A 25,977-nucleotide genomic window follows, 5' to 3' on the forward strand; every position below is an offset into this window, starting at 1 on the left:
ATCTATAGAAGTTGTAAAACATAACTCATAACTTTATTTTATTTATATGTAAAAGTTATCTTTTTTTTTTCAGGCTAAGAAACAAAACAAAATTGATAAAATTAAGTAATTGTAAGGACAGTCCTGCCAATATCACATCAAATTAGTTTCTGTCTTCCTAATGATTTTAGTCATTCTATCTTAAACTAGGAAGGCCATTCAGATTAGCACAAGGTACCTACCCTCCTGCCTGTAGGATGGTACTTATGTTGATGTGTGTCTCTCCATTGGCTGGTGAGTGGGAAGAGTGCAGTTATTCTAGCAGACCACCCTCACTCAGTGGCTGGCTGGGCCTCTCGCTTGTTTTATGACTTTGACAAGCCACCCTGCTTCTCTGAGCAGTGAGAGATTGTGACTCCTTGATTGAGATTTTGATATGGTGTCTAATTCTGGTTTGGTTTTAAGATTTTGATATTTTTAAAAGTCATTGGGTATGTGTATATGTGTTCCACAACCACCCCTGCAGGGTCTAGAACAATATCTTATCATTATATTTAATAATTTTTGATAATATATATATTAATTTCTGTTTTGTGCAAAGGGCTCACTAAAGGCTATCCAGGTCAAGTTTGCTAGCAAAAGTTGTATTTTTTCAGAAGTATTCATGTATCACTACTGACCCCTACTAGGAGAGAATGTAGTTTGACGAATAATTACTTCACCAATGGTAGATATCACTTACTTAAGTGTAAGATAATGTAGATCTCATTTACACAACTTGGATTGTGAGTAAAGAAATTAGCAGTAGGTGCCTCTGGTTCCCATTGAATCTTACACGGCTCTCTGGGGGAATAAAGACAGTAAAGTTTGCTTTTCAAGAAGATGTTCCTTGGAGTATATAAATTTTAGATCAGAGATGTTACTTTCCTCAGAGATGATTGATAAGATCAGAATTATAGATTTAGAACTGGAAATGAGATTTCCATTAACTACAGTTAAAATTAGAACCAGGATATTTTTAAGCTTTTCTCTTTTTCACTGTAATTCTTCCCCGAGGGGATAAAAATCAATCACTTCAAGAGTGTAACTAGTGCCAGAACAGTCCTCAGAGAGTTATGTCTTATTACTTTTGCTGCCATGTCTGTGAACTTTGTCCCAGTTCTATCAGGATACCAGGATTCCAGGATAAGTAGCAGATGGCACACACATTTACAAGTTTCGAGTAAAGTATCAGAATTTGTAAGTAACATTCCTCCATGGTTGGTGGGATTGCAAGCTGGTATAACCACTCTGGAAATCAGGCTGGTGGTTCCTCAGAAAATTGGACATAGTACTACCTGAGGACCCAGCTATACCACTCCTGGCCATATACCCAGAAGATGCTCCAACAGGTAAGAAGGACACATGCTCCACTATGTTCATAGCAACCTTATTTATAATAGCCAGAAGCTGGAAAGAACCCAGGTGTCCCTCAACAGAGGAATGGATACAGAAAATGTGGTATTTTTACACAATGGAGTACAGTAATTCAGCTATTAAAAACAATGAATTCATGAAATTCTTAGGCAAATGGATGGAACTATAAAATATCATCCTGAGTGAGTTAACATAATCACAAAGAACACATATGGTATGCACTCACTGATAAGTGGATATGAGCCCAAAAGCTTGGAATACCCAAGATACAATTCACAGACCACATGAGGCTCAAGAATAAGGAAGACCAAAGTATGGATACTTTGGTCCTTATTAGAAGGGAAAACAAAATACCCATGGGAGGAGATACAGAGACAAAGTATGGAGAAGAGACTGAAGGAAAGGCCATCCAGAGAGTGCCCCACCTGGGGATCCATCCCTTATACAGTTACCAAACCCAGAAACTATTGTGGATGCCAACAAGTGCTTGCTTACAGGAGCCTGATATAGCTGTCTCCTGAGAGGCTCCAACAATGCCTGACAAATACAGTGATGGATGTTCACAGCCAACAATTGGACTGAACACAGGGTCCCCAATAGAGGAGTTAGAGAAAGGACCCGAGAGGCTGAAGGGGTTTGCAACCCCATAGGAGGAACAACAATATGAACCAACCAGTACCACCAGAGCTCCCAGGGACTAAACCACCAATCAAAAAGTACTCATGGAGGGACCCATGGCTCCAGCCACATATGTAGCCAAGCATGGCCTTGTCAGTCATCAATGGGAGAAGAGGCCCTTGGCTCTGTGAAAGCTCTACAGTGTAGAGGAATGCTGGGACAGTAAAGCAGGAGTGGGTGGTTTGGTGAGCAGGGGGAGAGGGTATGAGATAGGGGATTTTCAGAGGGGAAACCAGAAAAGGGGATAACATTTGAAATGTAAATAAAGAAAATATCTAATATGAAAAAGAAAGAAAAGTAACTAAGCAGATGTTAAGTTGCTCTGTGTAATGTCTCTCAGCTTGGTGGGTTGTAATCTACGTTCTTAAGTGAAAGAAAGGGGCAGCATGCAGTAGGAGTGCGCTTTACACAAATGTCTTCACTTTGTCCTGGTAGGAATATCTATTTTCTACTGTTATTTTTCCTACTTAAAGTATATGAAGTTCAGCCTTTTCCTATAAAGGATATATTTTATATTATATTTAAAAAGCGGTATTCCTTTTCTTGACTTTATAACTGTAAAATTCCATAACACAAACTTGCCACCTTACTCATTTATAAGAATACAGGTCAGAGATATGAAGTCCATTCTCAATGTTGTGTGCACATCACAGAACTTTTACTTTTTCTCAAATGTAGCTCCATTCCCATTAAATACTTTATTCATTCTTCATTCCCCAAGCCCTGGCAACCACCATTTGATGAGTACCCCAATACAAGTGGACTCATGGAATATTTAGTTTGCTATGGCTTATTTCACTGTGCATAAATTTTCTAATGCATTCATATGTATTAGCATTTGTTGGAATGCCCTTCTTTATAACATCTATAAATTTCTACTGTATGTACACATCCCCAGCAGAGACCACATTGCTGATACACATGTCTTTAAATAGACATCTGTTACTTCTGCCCTTTGGGTGTGATGAATGATGTTGCTATAAACACTGGGTCTATAACTTCTTAAGATATTAAGTATTGCCTGTGATGCTCACAGAATCTTTAGGCGAAATTCATTACAGACAGCAACTTAGAATCTAGCTATGGAACCTTAACCTGTCACCTGTCTTTAAATTTGGTTGCTCAGGAGCCTGGAAAGGGAGAGGGTGCTGGGTTTCTTTTCTGGTTAAAGGATCACCAGGGACACCACAAGATAGTTTCTTGTGGCAGGGCCTGAAGGTCAGTTCAGACTCAGAATCCAAGACAGACCTGAAAGAGAAATGATTGGTTTTCCTATTGAGTTATTTTTTAGTCTCCAACTGTTGCTTTCCTTTCTGCCTCCTTCCCATTCGGGCAAGCAGATAACCCTTCAGCCGACAGTAACAACAAAGACATAGAAACTCAATGATGATGTGGTTGCTCATGATGAGCCAGTGAAGCTCTGAAAAACAAAATCCTTCCAAGAATATTGCTACACTTGAAGGGAATATTTCCCTTCTCTTAGCTCCACCTCAATACCCCTGCCCTGTTCCTGTGTCAATGAAGGCTGCATCTCAGAGCTATTGAAGGAGCAGTATCTAGGTCACAATTAATATTTATGATTTTCTTTAAGCCCATTTTTTTCAAGTTTGGGCATGTAGGTCTAACTGACCAGTGAGGTGTTCCATTCAAACACAACTCACTATGACTTTGTTCACATTCTTATTCATGATCTTTAACATTTTCTTTTTGGTGAACATATTACCCTGTTGTAATTCAATGTGACTTACATAGAGCTTCGTCTTGTACCTTTTATGATATGATACCCTCCTCCCCATTACACATCACTTCTTCCAGAATATGTTCTTCATTTTAATCTCAGAATAAAGATAACCCAAAATAGGCAGACCCCCTTTCTCTAAAGATTACAGCATTGTAGACAGAAAGGAAATACTCACAAATTTACCTCATTGTTTCAGTTACAAACTAGAATTAGAGATATGAAGAAGAGACATTTTGAAAGGAGATTGTATACCGTAGGATTTAAAAGCATGGATTCTAAATCCTTGACATTTTATGCCATATTGACTCTGAGGGAGAAAAGCAAAGCTAATAACTGTCCTTTTATTTCAACTTGATTATTGTGTAATGAATGATTTGTGTTAATTTTTTTGAGTGCTGCATCAAGATATTAGATATCTTGTTCTCTGACTTTCAGGTTCCCTCCTTAGCTTCTGTACATGCCTTTACTTAATCACTAGGCCTGGGCTAGTTCCCGGTCTGTGTGGAGTTCTCAGCATGAGCCTGAGTGAACAACCTTCCACACTGACCTTCCTATTTTCTCTCCTGTGAGATGGGGAAAGAAACTGTGCTTTGTAAAGTTGTTTCAACTAAAATAAGCCAAAACATTTGTAAAGCAGTAGGGAGGTTCTCAGCATCAAGTGTCACCTTTGTATTTGAGAAGAATGGAGGAGGATTTCTCCAGACAATTCCAAGTACTAGATCTCATCTCAGGGAATTCAATGGATTGCCCTCACTGTGTCCTCTGTCATACCACATTTCCTGGACTGCATTTCGGAACCACTCTCTAGCTGGCCTGGTTATGCAGGGATATATAAAAGATGGATCTCATTGTCTTCACTTCCCCCTCACCCCACTTTTGTGTGGTAGGGATTATGGTCCATGGTCACCCACAAACAACTATGTGTTTTACACATGTTTAGAAACTTCGTGTTTCTCTCAGCACCTGTGTCAGGTATCTCTGCACATTTATATGGTGTCTAGGCAAACACAGCTTTTACGTTCTTACTGTAACTTACTAATGAATTCCCTAAAAAAGCCTTCAGTGAACAATGAAGGAGCCCTGTCTTTAGTCAAGGTCCTCACTTCTAAAAGCCACTGGTCCTGTCTTGTCTAAGGAGAAGCTTCCATTTCTTGCTAACAATTAGTTATGCTCTGATAGTAAATTCTTCATGGTGACTCTATAAAACCTGATGTGTGTGTGTGTGTGTGTGTGTGTGTGTGTGTGATTCACACACGCTAAATAGTAAGCATAGAACCTTGAACATACCTCTCACTCTCTCTCTCATTCTCTCTTTCTCTCTCTCTCTCTCTCTCTCTCATTCTTTCTCCCTCCCTTCCCCCTCTTTGTCTTTGTCTGTCTTTCTCTTATTAAACTACATTGAAAAAAATACAGTGTAAATGAATTTTACTTATTCAAGATATTAATCTGGAAATAGCTGAAAGCAAGTTTTAAGTTTTAAATGCCCTGATGTACAATAATTTATTCTATAAGACTGGGGGCAGCTGTGTGAGTTAGTGGGAATTTAATTATCTGTATAGATTTCTGGATAATCAGCTAATATTTTCAATGAAATACATTCTGCCCATCACTATAATAACTGCCCCAGGGAACACAGTGTTATACCATGGAAGAAACGAACCTTATCTCAGAGTGAATAACCATTTTTTTCCTATTTTACCCTCAAGCTTTGAATTAACAGTTTGTAGAAAGGCCACTTGACTGGGGTTAGCATTTTCCTTTGATGTGCTTTTCTTTTTTAAATATTCCATCTGAGATCATATGTAAATATAGCCATATTTCTATTACTTGTACAAAGAGCAAATATGCCAGATTAAATGTAGTTTTTCAATTAAAAAAAGCATAAGAAATAAAAACATTTTTCTTTTAAAATGTGTTTTCTTGGTCATCTTAGTAAAATTTGGTTAAATTTAGAGCATTTGCTGTGAAGCTATAGGCTACTTTAAAAAGCAAAATTCTTATATGGGGACAAACATAGTCAGTCATGTTTCTACACTTACAAAGTCAAGAGTCACCAATGAGGGTACAGGATTACCAGTTGAAGGAGTATTGTCAGATTGCATGACCATAGTGTGCCTTTACATAGCCATCAGAAACCCACAAATTAAGAAACTGTGGCCGAAAATTCTCCATGGTTTTCTTGCACATATTATAGACAGAGCTATCAATGACCATTCTTTATGTAGATTTTTTTAATTTTGAGGATTTATCGGTATCTTTGATATTAGTCTAACAAATACCTTTGGGAGGTAGAGGAAAGTGCTTGCCTCTGTAGTGTAGGCATGCTTACTACCCACTCTAAAAGATTCCAGTTCCTATCGCTGAAGACAACACAATCATTGGTTGCAGAATGTAGAAAATCATGTTTATGAGCACCCACTCCTAACTGAGGACCCTTGACAGCTGATGATGTCTGGGAAAAGGGGAGTCAGCTTCGTTTAAGAGTGTGACTCCCAGTAGGTTGACACCACCACTCAACAGTGTATGATTTCACATCCAGGTGTATATGGGATATATTGGAGTCAATGGGTTACTTAAAAAAAAAAAAAAAGACATAAAGTTTCAGGGGGTAAGGAGGCAGGGGTGTACTTGGGAGGAGTTAAGAAGATTGGGGGGAGTATAGGGGACTTTCGGGATAGTATTTGAAATGTAAATGAAGTAAATACCTAATAAAAATTGAAAAAAAGAAGAAGAAGAAGATGAGGGATTGAAGAGTATCAAAATACTTTGTTTGAAATTCCCAAAGAATAAAAATATCTTTTAAAAAAGATTGCTTTCCCAAGCTTCACTTTTCTCTCTTGTAATATGTATACAAGAATCACCAGGCCCTCTGTACATCAATATGAATTGGGTTTATCACTATGTCTGTAATAAACACCATGATAAAAAGAAATGTGGGTAGGAAAGGAATATTTTAGCTTCCATGTAATTGTGTGTCACTGGGAGAAGCCAAGGCAACAATTAAAGTAGAGACTATGGAGGAAAGCCGATCACTGCACTGTTGTTTTGCTTGTGCTTAGTTCTAGCCATTTCTGCCTAGGGATGGTTCTACCCACAGTGGACCTGGCTTTTCCAGAAAGAAAATGCCTCGATAGACATTCCCACAGGCCTATATGATCCAGGCAATTATTTAATTGGGTTTCTTCTTCCTAGTTGTGTTAAATTGACAACAAAACTAACAAGGACATGAATGTACTGGAACATTAGAAATGAGCACAAGGAAAAATGATATTCAAACACTACTGTTTTTGTCTATAAATAAGTCTTTGACCTAAGATTCCTGTGTTCTCTGGTACCATGCTAACTTGATAGCTTATAAGAGGGGTACAACCAGAGACCCTTAAACCCATTGATAGGAATGTTCTTAAAAAGTCAGGGGAAAAATGAGGGCTCATTCTTGATTTCTGTACTTGATACCAAGAGGACAGTGGTGGGTTTAGAGATTACATGATTCGACATATAGTGTATGGGTAAATTTCTGTTTCAAATAGCAGGAAACCCAATGGTTAATATACAAGTTGGTGTGAGTTAACAGAGAACAATAAATATTTCTCATGAAATGCAATGAATTATCTCTTCATAAAGATTTTGTGCACTAAGGCAAAGAGGACATTGGCTATCACTGGAACTTTGTTAAACAGTTTCTTTCTTTTAAAGATTTATTTATTGACTATATGTACAGTATTTTGCATACATGTATTCCTGAACACCAGAAGAGGGCACCAGATCCCATTATAGATGGTTGTGAGCCACCATGTGGTTGCTGGAAATTGAACTCAGGACCTCTGGAAGAGCAGCCAGTGCTCTTAACCTCTGAGCCAGTTCTCCAGCCCTAAACAAAGTTTCTTTAAACAAAGGTCCTCCAAAAATACCATCTGACTTTAGAACACACATGACCTGTAGTAAACTCAAGGGAAATGACTGCTTCCTCTTGGAAATGGCAGATGTTCCTCAGCCTTGTCCAGGTAATAAGACTACCATGCTAAGACCTTGCCCTTACCTCACCATGCTAGAATCTCAGTGTTCACATCATATGGGGTTATCCTGAAGAAGCTCTGCCTTCTACAATCACATATCTCTAGGAAACAGTTCCATGTAGAAACTGTTGAATAGAAATCTTACCAACCTGGATTAGGAGAGGCAGCATGTGACTTCTGTGGCCTGCTGTCTCACCAGTAAAAGTTATGAAATTTCACTGAAAATAATGTAAGAAACTTTTCAAAGAGCTCTGTGAGATGATGTTTTCCTATGTTAGAATATTTGAAAATATGTATGTAATATGTCAAGATTGAAAAACTGGAAGGTTATACGATAAACAACAACAACAACAACAAAACCCCCAGATTTGGTAGATAGGGTTGAATATTGCAAATGGTTTAAACAGCTGTCTTCTGGCCAAAGTGCTGAATATCTTCAGCATTTTTATAGCCACTGATATTTTTCTTTCTTTTGTATTGTCACCGCCATCCCAGCTTCTCTCTTTTAGTGCTGTCATTGGCTAACCATTGATGCTGTACTTTATGTCCAGAAATGCTGCAAACAAAAATGGCATGGCTTAAAGAAAATTCTCATCAAAATACATGTGTGGCACCTAACACTATGCTGTGCATAGTCATTTGTTGTGGGTCTGTGCTAAGTGTCTAAGGACCTTTACATTGATAAGTCAATTACTCATAGCACCTAACTCAGAGAAGTGCTGAAAAGAAAAAAAGAAGAAAAAAAAAAGGTAATATTTGCAACTATCTTAGCACAGATGAAGCCTGACTCATAGTTAAGTGGTCAGTGAACTCTGATTACTACAAGGATGATACAGTTTTCAAAAGCTTTGTGTTGTGGGCACTGAAATTTTCAGGAGGATGCCCCATTCCTCTGGGTGAATCCTGGAATAATAACAGGAAGGTTAGATATGGAACTGTTTACTAGGAGGTGACAGAGGAAGATACAAAAGACTCTATTTACCTGATAAATTGGATTTGATTCAGATGGGCTTCAATAAAGCTGTGCTGTGAATCACCTGTCTCATAGAACATCGGGGCCCATGTACAAATTGTGTACCATTGATCACTACGAAATCAAGGGCAAGAACTCCTACTAGGGGCAGGAAATTCATTAGCTTGTTCCTAAAACTCTAGTATTTACTGAAGTATCCGGATATTTATACAAATCACTCAGATTCTACAAATGATAAAGGGAGAGACCATTGTGAAAAAAGGTCACTTTTTTTTCCCCTCTGTATAGCCCTGGCTGTCCTGGAACTCACTTTGTAGACCAGGCTGGCCTCGAACTCAGAAATCCACCTGCCTCTGCCTCCCGAGTGCTGGGATTAAAGGCCTGCGCCACCACGCCCGGCTGTAAGCGGTCACTTTTGATATATTTGCTATTTTCAGCAAATGAGTTGCATAAATACTCAATGCCTGCTTTAGTTAAAGATCAGATCAGTCAATATGAAAATTACTATGCTTCAGAAAGCCAATTTGTTACCATGGTGATTCAATATTATGAAAATATGTCTTATATTCTAGGAGACTATAGGAACTTTCGCTGAACCTGAATGACCAAAGTTAATAAACACCGTGAGATCACTTAAGGTTGCTATCCTTCTTTGTTCTCAGCCTGCTTGTTTCACCTGACTTTAAGAGAACAATATAGCAATCAACCTTATGTACCTTGGATTTACCATAATCAATTTTACAACCTAATCAACACATATCTTTAATTTTAAATTATATACTCCCCTGACTCAGAGAGCAATGCATGTATGTGTGTGTATGTACGCTATGATAATAATCATTTTCTGAAAATAGCAAATGTGTCAAAAGTGACCTTATAAATAAACAAATAAGTAAATAAAATGTTCACTGTAAATATTGGATGCAATGTGGATATGACTTTGTAAATACGTTTGTAGTGATGTTCACAGTAGTGTTTGTTATCAGTTGGGGTCAGTGGGGATCAGTGACTCAATTCCTTGTAAAACGCTTTTAAAGGTTTTTGTATAGTCCACTCATTCTTTTCCCTATGTGGTGCTTTTTGTGTGACATAGAACCAGGAAAAGACATAGCAAGACATCTAGACATCAATCATACATAGGGACACAGATTCAGACTCATCCAATATACATGTTAAAGACCAGAAAACAGAGTTACACAGAGAAGGAAGATGCACGGAGAGTATTCAAACAAGGGCTCCCTCTTGGTTAAACTACTCCAAGGCAAATGCTTTGATCTCTTTCCTGAATGTGATATCGGTGCATAGTAGTGACTCTGGATTTACCCCTAATGTGCTAAAACCCATGAAATTAAAATGGTTGTGCTTTTATTAGGACAATCATTTCAAGTAAATGTCTAATAACCCTGATTGTTGATTAGACCCAGTATCATCATGGAATTTGTGGGTTTCTTATGAGTCCCAACTGTACTTTTTCATAAACCAAGAAAAGGTATAACTTAGCCTGCAAAAAAAAAAAAAAAAAAAAATAAAAAAAAAATCTAACTGCAATTAGCAGTGAAATAAGGTAACACTATATAAGAAGCAGAAAAGAAGGTTGTAAATCATGTATTTTCATATGCATTGCAATTTATGTAGTAGCAATATGATGGTATTCTTTAAAAAATTTAAACAGTACAAAATGGAAAGCCTAAGTAAATATGGGAAGATCTGGTATACCCTAAGGTAAATAAAGCCCAGAGATCTTCAGATACTGATGTAGCATAGGGCTTGACCCAGGTCACCTTCAGCTCTTTGCTTGGGTCTCTTACTTGTGGCATCCACCCAACCTGCAAATGAGCTTTGCTGATTTAGTCATTTGTTAAGCCTGTGAGCCAAGCTCTGTGGAGTGGGACAGATAGATAGCTTCTAGTTTCCTAAGTGGCTTCCATGTGACAGGAGTAAGAGCTGCAGAGAAGCACCCCATGATTTGATGCAATTATGTTCATGGCTTGGAAACGTCAGCACCTGCCAGATGGCATTGGCAGGAAGTAGATGGGGCCCATGACAGCGCCGCCTGATGAAGAAGCTTCGAGTGGGGCGGTCTGCTGCAATAGGCTCTTCTGCCACTTTGCATTTGCTAGTGAAGAAGCCAATTTGTGTCATTGGTAGGCAAAGGATTTCTTTTCTTCTAACCTTTGCAGTTTGTGTTATTCTTGTCCTTATGCTGGGGGAAGAAAGGATATGCAAAGCTCTAGAAATCAGGACTTGTTGACCCTTCACAAAAGATCAAGGGCTTTGAACCCACACAACTAGGTTCATATATAGTTTAACTCTTGCTTTGTGATCTAGATATGTTATTTGACCTCCTCTTTGAATAGATATTTTTAAGCTTGGGCTGGATTTCTCTGGGCTCTCTGAAGGAACTACTTCTTGCACACTCCTTAATAGTCTCATTTTAGAAAACTGAAGTAAGACTAGGGACATAAGACATGCTCAGAGGTCTCTTGTTCCTTTCTTATTCATTTTAGTCTGGAAAAGAAGAAATGAATTACTTAGTTGCGGAGTCTTAGAAGACTAGCTCAGTAATAGATGCTCTCACCTTAGAGCATAGTTACAGGATGAGTTTTTGCTAATTTAATCTAATACCATCACCCATTTGTCTTATCACAGAGTACCCTAAGGGATGAGCCAGAGACCAAGCTTCATTCATTTGTTGTTTGGAAATATGAGTTCAGGAGCAGAAATGGGGAGCAGAGAAGAAGAACAGAGGAAGGGAGAGCCAATAAAAGGATTCATTATTACCTTGGCTCTTTAAGTCCATAAGGACCCCTGAGAGATTCACAATGCTCTCATAACAGTCTGTCATGAGATGATGAAATAGAGATGTAGTTATCCACCAGATCCAGTGGCATTCAAAGCTCTAAGCCATCAGTATTATTGGGTTATACATGTTTAGGTACTAACTGTTTTCTAAGAACTGAGGTCATAGTTTAGTTGATAGACATATACATAGGCAAATGCAAGGCCTTAGGCTCAATCCCCAGTACCAGAGTCAAAAAATACCAGCCAGAATGGATTCTAGTACTGTGATGATGAATGCAAGGAGTCTATTATGAGTGACAAGGTGAGTCTGTTGTCTAGGTACATCTATGCAAAGATACTCAAACTTATGAGGCCATACCTTGCTGCTATGGCTAAAATAAGAAGTAGTAAGAGAGTTTTGAAGTGGTGCATTGAAAGTTATTAAGACTCAAAAGACAACATGTGGGGAACCAAAATTATATAGCAGATCAAATTATTTCCAGCTCTTCTTTATACAGAAGTTTTCCTTACCATCTTCAAACTCACTTCTTTATCATAGACACTCTTTGGGAACCTAGCACCTTATTGGGCAGGTCATGTGTCTCTGAGATGTCAACCAGTTGGTTTTAATAATACTTACTGTGTACCTAGAATCTTGCCAGAATTTAGTCATGAGAACATTACAAATACCCTTTTCTCCGGTATCCAAGTTTTGGCTATGTTTGACAATTTACAAAGTTATTTTTATTCATCCAGTGTCACTACTCTAGAAGTGGCGTGACCTGGAAGAATGGAGGTGATAAAAGAGGCAAGCAGGGCTGGAGAGATGGCTCAGTGGGTAAGAGCACCCGACTGCTCTTCCGAAGGTCCAGAGTTCAAATCCCAGCAACCACATGGTGGCTCACAACCACCCATAATGAGAGCTGACACCCTCTCCTGGTGCATCTGAAGACAGCTACAGTGTACTTATTTATAATAATAAATAAATCTTTAAAAAAAAAAAAGAGGCAAGCAAATGTGTCATGCGGGAGAGAACTTTATTCAGAGCATCAGACAATTTACTCTCTGTAGGTTGAGATACCACAGAAATAAAGTTCTTGTGGGTTCAACTTTTATACAATAACAAGAATAAGCCACAGTGGCAAGGACATATTTTCCCATAGAGGCATATAAAGGACACATTTAAACATTTAATTAAATGATATCAGCAAGCAATGTGTAATCTGAAGTAAACACACTCCTGCTCCCTAATTGAAGAGGAACACAAAAAACACATTCCAAGAATAATCCTGTGTTTCTGAATACATTGAGGTCATAAGATTCTTGTCCTACTATTTTGGAGTATTCTCACAGGTACTCAGAATTCTCATCATATAGCTCCATTCCTGGTCTACGTTCTGACAGTCTTGATCCATGCTTTTTTAACGTACCACTTCACCATGCTAGCCTTCCTATATCTTAGTCAGTGTGTGAGCTCCACCAAACTTTATACATGTATAAAACTTTCATCTCCTACCTAGGAAAGGCTTTGTATTGCCACTTCCAAAGAAACCACTGGTGGCATGAAATGTACAACTCAGAGTAGCAATGGAGCGAACATGTGACTAGGAGGAGCCACACATAAAATTTGGACTTTATGCTAATAAAGGCAAGAGTATTTTTAATGAAGATTAACACAAAGGAGAGTATAATGTTAAAACAAAGGGAATTCATTGAAAGAAATAAAAAAAAAATAAAGGCTATTTCACAGGACCTAAGCTAGAAATAGAAGGATGGGAAGATGAGAGAGTACCAGGAGGCTGCAGAACAGGGCAGGGCTGCAGAGGAGAGAAAGGTATGGCTCCCAGAGCAAGAGTAAAGGGGATCATTGGGAGAAAGTCCAGAAGGCTGGGGTGCTATCTCTTGCCATCTCAGTTTGTACTGCTCTGAGCATTCTGCAGTCTCGAGTTGATGGTACTCATGAAGGAAGTAATCTGGAAACCTCCTCTCAGAGTAGAGATGATGTCCCTCTTTGCCCTCATGTGGAGGCCCAGGCATCTCCTCTCAGAAAATGGATTTCTTAGACATTGCATGCCAATTTTATACTTTGTTTTTCTAATCTCTACTTTTTGATGTCTTGCTTTTTCTTTAATAAGATAGAAGTAAGCAGGGTCTGATTTTGAAAGTATTTATAGCCCTCGGCCTATGAGAAGATCTGAAGACAAGGACAAGGAATGGCATGTGATGAAGCAAAGGAACACTGATGAAATAGGTCCTCTTTTCTTGACTTCTCCTTAATATGCATGGGTCTCTAATGAGCTACCAGCAAATGTGAAAACAACCCAAATAAATGATATATAGAGGTGAAGTCCGATATATCATAAAAATCACTTTGGGGGAATTATTTATTTTCTTCTGAAAAGATTCCTCCTCTTACAACCTCTGCCAGTGAGCTATCTAGAGTCACATGCCAACATATTACCTGCGGTTTCCTTCAGAGGGGCCTGGTTTTCTTTGTGAAGACACGTGTTACCTTGTACTGTCACAAAGCTGAGTGTGTGGTATGAAAACTTTCACTACAGGACAAGATAAGACCAATGTCCTCTGGGGAGTATCTTGATTGAAATATTTGGGGTTATCCTTTTTTAACTGTCACAGCTTTAATGAGACTAGTTTACACACACAAATTTTGTATGTGCCAATATAGTTTGGTGGGTTTTCATACAGTTGTGCAGGTATCAGCACCATTCAGATACAGAATGCAGCTGCTGGCTAAGAACTTCCCTCCTGCCATGGCAGCCAGTAAACTGTCTCACTTTGTGTATTTCTTATTCTGAAAGCCTCATATAAGAGAGTCATGAGTCCTTTCTATGATACTTCTTTTAGGATAGCTTTGTGGTTTTTGCCCATGGCATGTGGGGTGCATGTATCAGTACTCATTCTTCCTTATGTTGAGTAGCATTCCACTATAAAAATGTGCTTCCTTTTGTCCTCCCTTTGATACTTGATTTCTTTTCTAAATTTTGATCATTACAAATAAGTTGATGTGCATGAGCCTACAAGATTTTGTGTAACTATATGTCTTCATGACTTAAAAGAGATTTACTGATCTGTATTTTACATATGAATGTCTTGCCTCCATGTATGTGTGTGCCCTACATACATACCCAGTTCTGTGGAGGCCAGAAGAGGGTGTCAGATTCTCTGGAACTAAAATTATAAAGGCTTATGAGCGATTGTGTAGGTGCAGGGAACTGAACCTAGGTCCTCTGCAAATGCAGCCAGGGCTCTTAAACTGCTGAGCCGTCTCTCCGGCTCCTGATTTCACAACTCTTGGCTATATTCCTCAGAATGGAACTGCCAGAGAATGTGGAGAATAAATCTTTAACTTTTCAGAAAATTTCAGGCTTTTTCCAAAGTAGCCATCTTTTTATATATCTATAAGAATGTGCGAGAATTCGACTTTCTCATTATTTTCCCCAGCCTTGAATATTGCTGGTTGTGCTTTATTCTCTAAAGTACTGCCACGACGGGAGTTGGCAATCTGTTAGCTCATGCATGCACAGCTATGGTAAAGAGAGGTGCTGAGAGGCTGGGTGTGGCCATGTCATTTAAATGATTGTGACTGGGCCCCCAGGAGCCTTATGTCAGCAGTGCTGCTGAGCATCTACAAGTCATTCCCTCCTCCCCGTTTGCACAGTCCCCTCTCGTCCACCCCTAGGGCAGCCATTGATCTGCGCAGAACTGATAGCTAGATGAGTGAGCTGAATTTCATTGAGCCCTCTAAGAATTGCTGCCCAGCCCACGCCACGTGCTTCTTTTGAAAGGACAGTCTTTACCTCACCATGCCCAGCCTCGGACTTTGAAATTCATCTAGTGCCAAAATTAAATTAAAACTCATTAATACAGCATTTCAATTTCCTCCCAGCAGGACACCATTCAGCAGTTCTGCCCTATTTCTCCACCTTCTTGTGTCATTTGTGTCTGGGTACTTGTCAGAGACAGATCTGTAGGCTTCTGTAGAAACCTTGGCTATTCAGTGGTGACCTACTTCCCTGCCGGGATATTCTTAATACTGTTCCAGGCTCTCCAAGTCCTTTGTTTCTTAAGCAGAGCTGGACACCTGCTTCATATTCTGTAATGATGAGCTCCTTCTGCAGGAGCCTGGGGGACATGCAACACACCATTTCATACCATGCCACCTTCTCAAAAAAGCTCTATCCCTAATGCCAAGCCTAGAACAGAATATTTTGGAGGTATGGATTATGGTAAATGAACACTGGAATCCTGCCATCTATAACTTGGTGGGTATTATCATGCATGTTTCTAATAAAATGTCTCACAGAGAACTCTGAGTATACTTGGATGTTGTTCCAATGCTGCTATGTTAAAGCTTCTTTTATTTATTTATTATTTATATGCGTACACTATTGTTGTTTTCAGACACACCAGAAGGGAGCATCAGATCCCATTACAGATGGTTGTGAGCCACCATGTGGTTGCTGGGATTTGAACTCAGGACCTCTGGAAGTCACTGCTCTCAACTGCTGAGCCGTCTCTCCAGCCCCATGTTACGGCTTCTAAGTGTTACTAAGAACCTTCCCTCCATGCACAGTCAGCTTAGCAATGCCCCAGCTCCTCCGTCATCTCTGCTCCTCTGCCTCTGTACGTACCACGTACTTTTCCATCAGTTTTAGAAACTTGTCCTCCACTTAAAAGTTTTAGCAACCGCTGTAGAGGTTTGTACCACTTAGGTTTGTCCCCTACTGAACACAAGTCACAAAAATGTGTGGAGAGTAGCTTGTTCCTATCCAAAGCTAGTCTCTTAATTTAATACAAGACTTCATCTTTCAAACATGGTTGTTTTGCTTCGTGTTTATCAAAAGTCTAATCTGGAAATTCTCTATATTATAAGGACTATGGTCTCATGAATTCGTTCAATATGCTAAGACATAAACTGGGAATTTATATCTCCTGTTCTTACAATCAACTTCCTTAAAAATCAGAAATTACCACTGATACATTATATACTTATTAATAGATCTGCCGGGACATTTCCTGGAGGGTATTAGGCTTCTTAATAGGACAAGAAAAAAATTGCTTCTCTTAATTCTTACGAAGAGAATTACAAACCAGTAATTAATGCCTAAATCTAACATTGACTGAGAATGCTACTTTTTAAAGTTCTCAATGGAGTCAGAAACCTAACTTATAAAGCCTTCCTTAGGCGGACTAATTAGATGGATTAAGAACCCAATTCATCCTAGAGGGGTGTAGCCAGGGGTACTTATTCTTCATCCTGAGCCTGCTGACAGGCAAGGGCAGGAGTGTAGGTCAGTTCCTCTGCCATTCAGGAGAAGCTACTATACCTGTGCAAACTGCACACAGTTCCCTTCAGTTTTAGGGATGTCTCTGTCTTCTGTCTTGTGGGTTTCTTGGTTTCAAATGTCATTCTTGGATTTTCTGTATATCAGAACACTGTTCTTTATCCAGACTTCAAATTTTCAAATTCAGTTGAATGTTGCAGGTGCTGGAGTTGCTTTCACTCCCAGATGTGGCCTCTGCAACTGTCATCCACTGAGTGATGTGCAGACTGAGAAACTAGTGCCTTTGTTGAGAGCTCCAGATTCACCTGACTCTTTGAGACCTTGGCACCAGCTGATGTACCCTAGTCTCAGCATTTCTCCCTCTGTGGATGCTAACACACACATCTAATACCCATTTCTCCTTCACTTCTGTGCCTGCACGCAATAAGCAGCGACCTGAAAGAATGTGATGCTTGGCTCTTTTTTCTCCGTTTCTGGTCTTGTGGTTTGTTTGTTTGTTTGTTTGTTTTGATTTGATTTGATTTTTCTCCATCTGTTATGGCATCTCAGTAGGTGGTCATGCTGGGAGCAGGTTTCTTTGGCTTGAAAACAAGGGGAAAAGCGTCTTCCCAGTCTTTATTGTCACTGAAATGTTTGCAACACCAACTTGAAGATGATTAAAGATTTTTTTTTTTGTAATTTTGGATTTTTAACCTAGTTTTGTGTGAGTACAACAGCACAATTTCTTAGTGAAAAGAGTAAAAATCATAATATAACTTCATATCTATTTCATTTAAAATGTTGGTTTTTGCCCTATCTGTTCTTTTCTTCTCATATTCTCCCTTCTTCCCACGTTCAGAGGAATACGTATATTTAGTTTTAGACTACAAATGCTCATTTTGCCCACAAAAATTATTATATGAAAATTCAAACTAGGAACGCAGTAATTCTAGGCTTAATGCCATCCATCAACTTCAGTCTAACCCCAAATCTCTTTCACCCTGATTCTTTCACTGGAGAGAGGGAAAGGGCCATGTTCTTTCCAGTGCTTTTCCTACCTGCTCCCTGGATGCTGTCTCATGCCTTTGCAGTGGAATACAATTTCTATGGAGTCTGTGTAAATGGTTTCAGGAAAAGGGGTTCCTGGCACATCTTGCTTTCAGTACAGGCAGAAGAATATTCCAAAGTTTAGTCAAAATGTTGGATTGATTAACTCTCATATTACAGAAAAATGTCGTTTCCAACAGGCAAACTTTCTTATGCTTATGTTCTTGTAGAGAACATGGCCTTGTAGTATGGAATGTCCTGGAAATTGAACTGCATTAAAATGTTCAGGGTACACATTCTCTTTGGGATAGATTTGATACATTTCCCTTTCAAGCAAACGGATGCTCATTGGTTTGCTTTTTCTCTTTTTAAAATATTTTCTGATTTTCACATGGTCTGTTTGAAGAAAATGCAATGTATCAGGAGTTGAATCTGTCATGTATTGCTTCCCTGTCCTACTGGTGAATCCTGTGTGATATTCACTGTGTATCAACTAAAAACTGATGAGATTTGTGCTTTGTATGAAACAGCTTCTGGCTCCAACGAGCATTTTCCAGCTCTGGAGTTTATGTTAATACAACTTTCTCGACACTGATAAGAAGTGGAAAATGCAATTCTTCATGTCTTGTCAGCTTCTATCCTTCACTTTCATGGTTCTGTTGTGATTATACATGGCCTGGATACCTTAGTATGATTTATTTTGAAATGTTGCTGTGAGTATTACAAAAGGCTGTGGAGTGGTAAAAATGATGTCTATTGGGTTTTAATAAATCTGGGGCTTTGCTTCCATCTCTAGCCCCATGTTTAAAGAAAAGCCAGGTTATAGGAGGAAAAGAATTCAGAAATGTAGGTTGGAAGGAGACAAAGGAGGCATCTTGAGCCAGTCCGACCTACACCATTGGTCAGCCAGGCTCAGCCAAGCTTTCTGCTCTATGACTTATCATGGAGATAGAGCAACAAGATGCAAATCCTGCTGAATATTACTTCTAAGATTCTTTCTTAAAGCAATTCTGGATGAAAAGAAATAGGGTCTGCTCTCAGTGATAGGGGTATTAGTGCCTACTAAATACTCTTCATGTACCCTGACATTTTCTGACTCTCCAAGGTTGGAATCACTGACTATGTCTGGTCAATTCATGGCAACCAAAAAAAAAAAAAAAAGTGTGTTGCTTCTGCTTCTGGGTAGAGGAAGGTAAGGCATGGAGACTCAGGAGGCTGTTTGTTGAGATGACATCATCAAAAGGTGAGATCCTCAGAGGGGCTGGAGCCAAGGACCCTGACACATTTTCTGGAAATAAATGGATATAATGCCTAAGACAGAAAATTGGGCACAATATACAATCGCTTTAGTATAAAAAAAATGTATGGAAAACTAATGCTATTGTTAATTGTCATTTGCTTATTTGCTGACTGTAGATGCCTGTGAGAAACACAACCCAAGTATGTACCTTTAGGGTACACTAATATATACAAAAAAATAATAGCTTCCAAAAAATTTAAAAAGATTGTCAGTTTCAGGGGAAAAAATCTGTTACAAGACAATTTGGTCAGTTTGAATCCCAGTGTTTACAGCTATGATCTTGGAAAGATACCAGTGCTTTCGGTTTGTCAGTCCTGCTAATGTGTGTGGGGTTCTTTCTGGTTAGAAAAATACCTTAACTTGTCTTCATCCATTGCTGAAGATTTCTGTGGGTGTATAACAAGCCGCATCAAAATCCTGTGATTTAAAACAACACTTGACCACATCCGCGGGTTGGCAGGGAGGCTGTTGTATGTGGTTTAACAAATCGCTGACTCTACTGCTTTCAACTGAGGCCAGAAAGCCTCAAAGGATGTTTTCTCTCCTTCCAAGATCTCTTTCCATGGACCTTCAATCATCATTAGCTTAGTTCCTACTTCCCATGTTCATCACACCCCTGTTCCTAGGATACCTGCCAGAATTTCAATGCCAAAGCTTAATCATCTGGCCAAGAGGGAACTATGTAAGGGTAGGGATGACAGAAAACAGTGCTGCCCCGAGGCTACCCATGTAACATTCTACCTTCTTTCCATGTTTGTTGTGAAGGTCAGGGTGGAAAAAGAGATAAGAAGACATCTTACAGTCCAATTCTGCCAAACCTCCTAGAGTTCTAGAGCAGTGTTTGTGCTCTAGCCTGGTTGTCACAGCCACACAAGGGTGACAGGTGCTTATCATCTGTCAAATGTCCTGTCAGTGCCATGGTCACAAGAACCTGTTTCTGCTCCTACAGCTCTTGGCTGACCCCACCTTCATTCCCCACTTAATACCTCATCTATCCTCCGCTTACTCATGGTTGCTCATATTGCTGTTTGTGTGACCTTTGTTCTTGCTCCAAACTGCTGTCTCACTCTTTCTTCCTGTTTCCTAGTCACCCTTAACGCAGAAAGGAATGTGTTAGTATTTAGTTGGTCACTCTTAATTCCCTTTCAAGTCACCAGGTCATCTCATAGCCTTTATACATCCCACCCATCTTTGTGCAGACACCCACTCTGATTCTTTTAGCCTTGGTCAGGCTTGGGAACGTGGTGGGGGTGGTGTAGTTATAGGAGACAAAGGAGCAGACGTTGAGAGTGGAGTAGTCTCCTGTGGGTCAAGAAGGGTGTGCCTCTTCTTATTTGAAGAACACCCTTTTCTCTTCTACTTCAACCACCTTCACTCTCACTGTCTGCTCTCTCACCCAGAAGAAATCTCAACAGCATCTGCTGAACACCTGGCTTGACAAGCGTGGAACAGGTGCGCTTCTTACTCCAGCTGCCACTGGCCTGGTGCACATTAACTTTGTGTTAACCGCATCTTATGTGTTTTCCTACATCTCTCCTTCATACCACAGTCTCCTATTATGTTCTTTCTTTTCCTGTCATTGCTCTGCTGAGAAAATAGTTGATGTCCATATAATATAATTTATTAGAAATTACTAGATTTTACCAAAAGACTTTGGTAGTTCTGATGATCTAACATCCTGTCTCAAAAGCTCTATCAATTTTCTACATCGAAAACACTATAAGGCAATGCAACTTTTTTTTCTATTGAGTTATGAAATATCCTTTAAAGTGTTTGTGAAATGTGGGAATTGTAACTACTTCCTGATGGCAAAGCTTGGCTCCTAGCTCTTTATTTTATTCTAGTTCTGCGTAACTAGAATAAATCAGCTGCTAGAATAGATCAGTTAGGTCACTGAGGGCTTTAAGTACCTGTTAAAGGCTAGAATGAACTAATATGGGGTCTCTCAGTATCTCACCATAGAAGGCCTTTGAGAAAATAATTAACCAGTCCCTTTGAGGAGAGTGACTGCAGAGGATAGCCTGGAAGCCAGAGCTCAGCTGGCTCTGAAACTGTAGTGTAAGTAAGACTCTGAATTGTCAGTGTTCATCTGCTTTGTCAGTGTTTAGGAGTTGAAGGGAACCCATGGCCATGCCCAGAACTCTCCTAGTTGATTTTTATTACCTGTTACAGAATGAACTCTGTTATTGTTATTGTCAATGTTACTGTTACTGTTATTGTTACTGTTACTGTTGCAGTTTTGAAGTCAGGGTCTTGCTTTGTAGTCCATGCTGGTCTTGAACTCTCAACCCCCTCCCTTTACCTAACCATGCATAAAATTAGCCTTTTAAAGACTGTCTCCTCTCTATTATCTTAACCTGCTATTCTTTTAATAGATCAAGGCTGTCATGTGGTATAATGTGAGGAATCCCTGTTAATGTGGAAAACAGCATGAAGACAACCCTGGTAGAGTACCGTGAGCAGACATGTGAAAACCCTTTGTACATAGTAGGACTCCATCAGCCCTTTCAAAAAGCTATCAAGGGCAAAATGTGCTTGCTTACAGACAAGTTGCAGGGTAATTATATGTGGAAGGAGGAGAGGTTCTTGATTGATATAGGATATGACAGAGTAAAAGTAAAAGGAATAGATAGAAACAGCAGAACTTTTCGTAAGAACCAGCTACCTAGGTCTGACACTTCATGTATTTGTGGGTGTGTGAATTCAGCAACTGACTACCAGCTGGCATGGTGGAGTCCTTATCAGTGAGTAGGATGCTAGAATTTGTTGTAAAATTTCATTGTATTTATTGTGCTAGGGAGAAAGGCTGTGCATGTGGGGGCAGCACACGTGCAAACGTTAAGAGGACAACTTGTGGGAGTCCATTCTTTCCTTCTACCATGTGGGGCTTGGGAAGTAAACTCTGGCTGTAAGGCTTTGCAGCCAGCACTTTTACCCATTGAGTCGACTTGTCATCAGCTTGAGAACTTTCTATGAGGGATTGTTGGGAAGACAGGATAACTTATAACGTCCCATACAGAGGAGCCTAAATGGGATTGCTACACAGGGAAGCACTCAATAATGCTCTCCCAGGCTGTCAATTTGACACAGACTAGAATCATGTCTGGCGGTCTCAAATTCACAATTGTCCATATGCGATAAGTCTATCGCCATGTAGGTAAGGGAGTACCTTAATGGCTGCTTAGTGTGGGAAGGCTTACCTGACAATGGGTGGTATCGTCCCTAGGCAGGTGAGTCTCGATTATACAAGAGAGCTAGCTGAGCATGAGCCAGGGAGTGATGGAGAGAGCACACTAGCAAGCTCCTTTCATCCACGGTTTCTGTGCCCAGATTTCTACATGGGTGACTGCCCTGACTTCCCTTGAAGATTTATTGCGACTTGAAGTATACACCAAATAAATCCTTTCCTTTCCCAAGGTGATTTGGCCAGAGCGTTTTATCACAGCAACGGACAGCAAATTAGACCAGTGGCCATTGTGGTTTTTATTTCTCTCCCCTCGTCTGTTGAATTGGTATATTTATATTGCTTTTCTGTTTTCTGTTGCTTTAAATAGTATCAAAATAAGATGGTCAGTTACATTATAAGAAATAAAGATTTTGAGCTTTTACTAGGATACACCATCACCTGTTGGGTTGGCTAGTCTCATGTCAACTTACACACAAACTAGAGTTTCTTGAATGGACAGGATCTTAATTGAGAAAATGTCTACATAAGACCCAGTTGTAAGGTATTTTATTAATTAATTAATTTATTAATTATTAATGGGGGCGAGTGGTGCCATCGCTGGGCAGGTGGTATCCTGGATTAGAAAGCAGGGGGAGCAAGCCATGGGAAGAAGCCAGTAAGCAGCACTGTTCCATGGCCTCTGTATCAGCTCCTGTCTCCAACGTTTCTGTCCTGTTTGAGTTCCTCTGACTTCCTCTGATGATGAACAGCAATGTGGAAGTGGAAGCCAAATAAGCCCTTTCCTCCCTAAGTTGCTTTTTGGTTATGGTGTTTCTTCACAGCAACACAAACAATAGACATCTGTTATTGTTTATCTTCCCTAAGATACTGTTTCATCTTAGTTACTGATTCTTTGTAAGAGTCCTGCGGTGAGATTCCTTTGACATGAGGGAAATTAGAAATATCCACTTTAAAACCTCACACCGCTTGCCTTGCTGCCTGTAAAGATCGTTGAGGTCTTTGTGGTCCACCCTCAGATAGGCTTTACTTAGCTCCGTGTGACCTGAGGTTGTTCTGATGGAAGTGTGACTTGGTGGAGGATTTATCTCTAATCCCTCTGTGGCCTCAGACACAGATCTGTGGCTGAAAAGCACAGTGGTAGGTAGGGGTGGCTTTCATGTGGTTATTTCTTACAGATAAAAATATTTACAATGTAACAAGTGACGGTCCCTGAGTTGGACTCTGAAAAGCAGTCAGGATAAAGCCACATCCAGTAAGGTTGTGCAGTCAGAAAGGCCAGCTGCTGATGGGTAACTCCTGTGTCATGGGGTCCAGGCAGATCGCCGTTTTGATCACTGGCTTGAGAATGGAGATCAGCTGTGCACTCAGTCCTGACCTCCCCACTCCCCACGCTGGATACAGAAAAATTCACACAGCTCAGAAGAAAACGGCCTTGCTGTCCTGATGGAGAGGTGACCTAACAGTTAAAATGACTTCAGTTTTCATTTGAGAGGAAAACAAGGATTTGTTTTCCTTTGAAAAAACCGAGACTTCTTAAGTAAGCTACAGGATGACTACTTTTTTTAGGGGAGGGGGGAGGGCTGCATGAATCCTTTGTCAAAACTTTAGATTTCTCTTTATCAACTATAAAAATATATAGTTGATCATTTTAACAGCATAGTGATTGATTTTAAATATCAAGAAGAGTTATTAGAGACTGCAATGATCTCTTTCAAGCAGGCTTTACAGTGTCTAATAGTAAATACTTTTTGAAAATTTCAAGCTGCTGTGTGTGTGTGTGTATGTGTGTGTGTGTGTGTGTGTGTGTGTGTGACTGGTGTATTACTTCGCACTGGGATTTTATTCCTTTTGATCTAAGTACGTAAAGACTTTAGTTTTGGTCTGTGGTTCTTACTGACTGTTGAACAACTGTAATCTCCTAAGGTGAAGGTGCCAGGCAGGTGGCTCCTAGTGAGGGGGTACTGACAGGAGTAATGAGGAGGCAAAGAACACATTCCTTTCACTGAGGGAAGGCTCGGTTTTCTGTAGCTCGATTTGACTTTTAGTTTGATTGAGTGCTGGAGATGTACTGCTGTCGTTGAGTGCTTGGCACTTCACCTTTGAGCTCAGTGTAGAAGAAATGGGTGATTTCTCTAGTAGGAGTCAGGGATGCTTTGTCTTGCCCTAAGAGAGTATGCACTGGAGATGATCTTGTGTCTAATGGTGCAATCAACTTTCAACCTTTGAGGAAAGATCATGCTGTCCAGTATTTTAGTTTGTAACCTCCCAATAGTGTGAAGATTTTATTTGTTCGTGCTTCTTTAAGTAAGTACTTTCTTGTTTTTTGTTCTAAAACTTGGTTTTTTTTTTTCATAGTGTGCACTGATTTTATATGAAATTCATTAATTCTATGCATACTTTGGAAGGATAAAGATAGTTGAACAATAGTTTATTTTATATGAAGCTTGTTTCATTTTTTTTTTCTGTTTGGGGAGAATAAACACTTAAGACATCATGCAGAATATGTAACAAGTGAAGAACTCAGAAATTGTATTAGCTATTTAAGATCCTACAGGCATTATAGTATATAGTATAGATCTGGGGAACGATTTGAGTTTTCTAGTACCTGTTTTGAGGGCTGAGTACTTAAATCTTATAAGTGTAATTAATTAATTAATTAATTAATTACATGCATGGTTCCTGAATCAGGCTGGCATGTAGTTAGTGTGTGTTCCAGAGTTTAACTTGGCTCTTTTACCTCAGCATGTGTTGTATGGAAGATCTTTTTGCTTTAGTGCCCTCTATGTTTAATTTCACTGAAGTTTTTGTTGAATTAGAATTAGCAATCAAACAAATCTGAGGCAACCTAAGAAAATATGACTATGTGGTAGAAATATGCTCTGTGCATTCAGAAAGGGGGTTTGCTTTAAATATGAGACAAAAATGCTTTAACAAGATTCCCTACCTGCCTCTCAATGCTTCTTAGAGATAAATGTTTATAATGAAATAAAAGACAAATTTTCTGGATCTTAAATGTAGTGTGAATGTTTGAGTCACAAAATAATCTTTATTATAAGCAGAATGCCCAAGGATAGATAGTTTGTGTGTGTGTGTGTGTGTGTGTGTGTGTGTGTATGTGTGTGTGTCTGTTTTTTAAGAAGTCTATCAAGACAAAACTGAAATCAGAATTCTATTGCTAGCAAGATACCCATTATCCACATTGTTTTGTTTTTTTCATATGTTCATGCTTTATCCCATGTGCTGAGCTGCTATTACAACTGATTTGTTTATGACTAGATCTGGTCTGAAAACTGCATGTTATAGTATAAATGTACCTCCGGTTATATTACGGCCAAGCTACCTAAATACAGTCATTTCAAGGATATTAAGGCTCCCTTTTGTCCTTTTTTTCGTTCATTCATTGTTTTTGTTATTGTAAATATTTATTTACTTTCTTCCATGTTCTAGGCAGGCTACTGAGATACAGTGAGGAGGAGGAGTAGGGTACTATGCCTGCAAAAGCACAGCTTGGTGGGAAAGATGGATGTGATGAAAATACATGACTACTTAAATAATAAAAGCTGCACATATACTT

The 25,977-nt window shown here is 39.4% G+C and overlaps 1 protein-coding gene across 32 annotated transcripts in view; it reads left to right on the forward strand.

Annotated features, from left to right (window-relative positions):
* The window catches only part of Nrcam (neuronal cell adhesion molecule), a 266,455-nt gene that overhangs the window by 167,465 nt on the left and 73,013 nt on the right, over positions 1-25,977 (forward strand). The window contains exon 1 of one of the 32 annotated variants that reach the window (XM_085830325.1): positions 23,891-23,940. The exons of the other annotated variants lie outside the window; for them this stretch is intronic. The gene's annotated coding sequence lies outside the window, so the exon portion shown is untranslated. Of the gene's footprint in view, positions 1-23,890; positions 23,941-25,977 lie in introns of those variants that run through there. 32 annotated transcript variants of the gene reach the window in all.

Source organism: Mus caroli, unplaced genomic scaffold, assembly GCF_978045245.1.
Source record: "Mus caroli unplaced genomic scaffold, Mus_caroli_1 scaffold_14, whole genome shotgun sequence".
NCBI classification, from domain to species: Eukaryota; Metazoa; Chordata; class Mammalia; order Rodentia; family Muridae; genus Mus; species Mus caroli.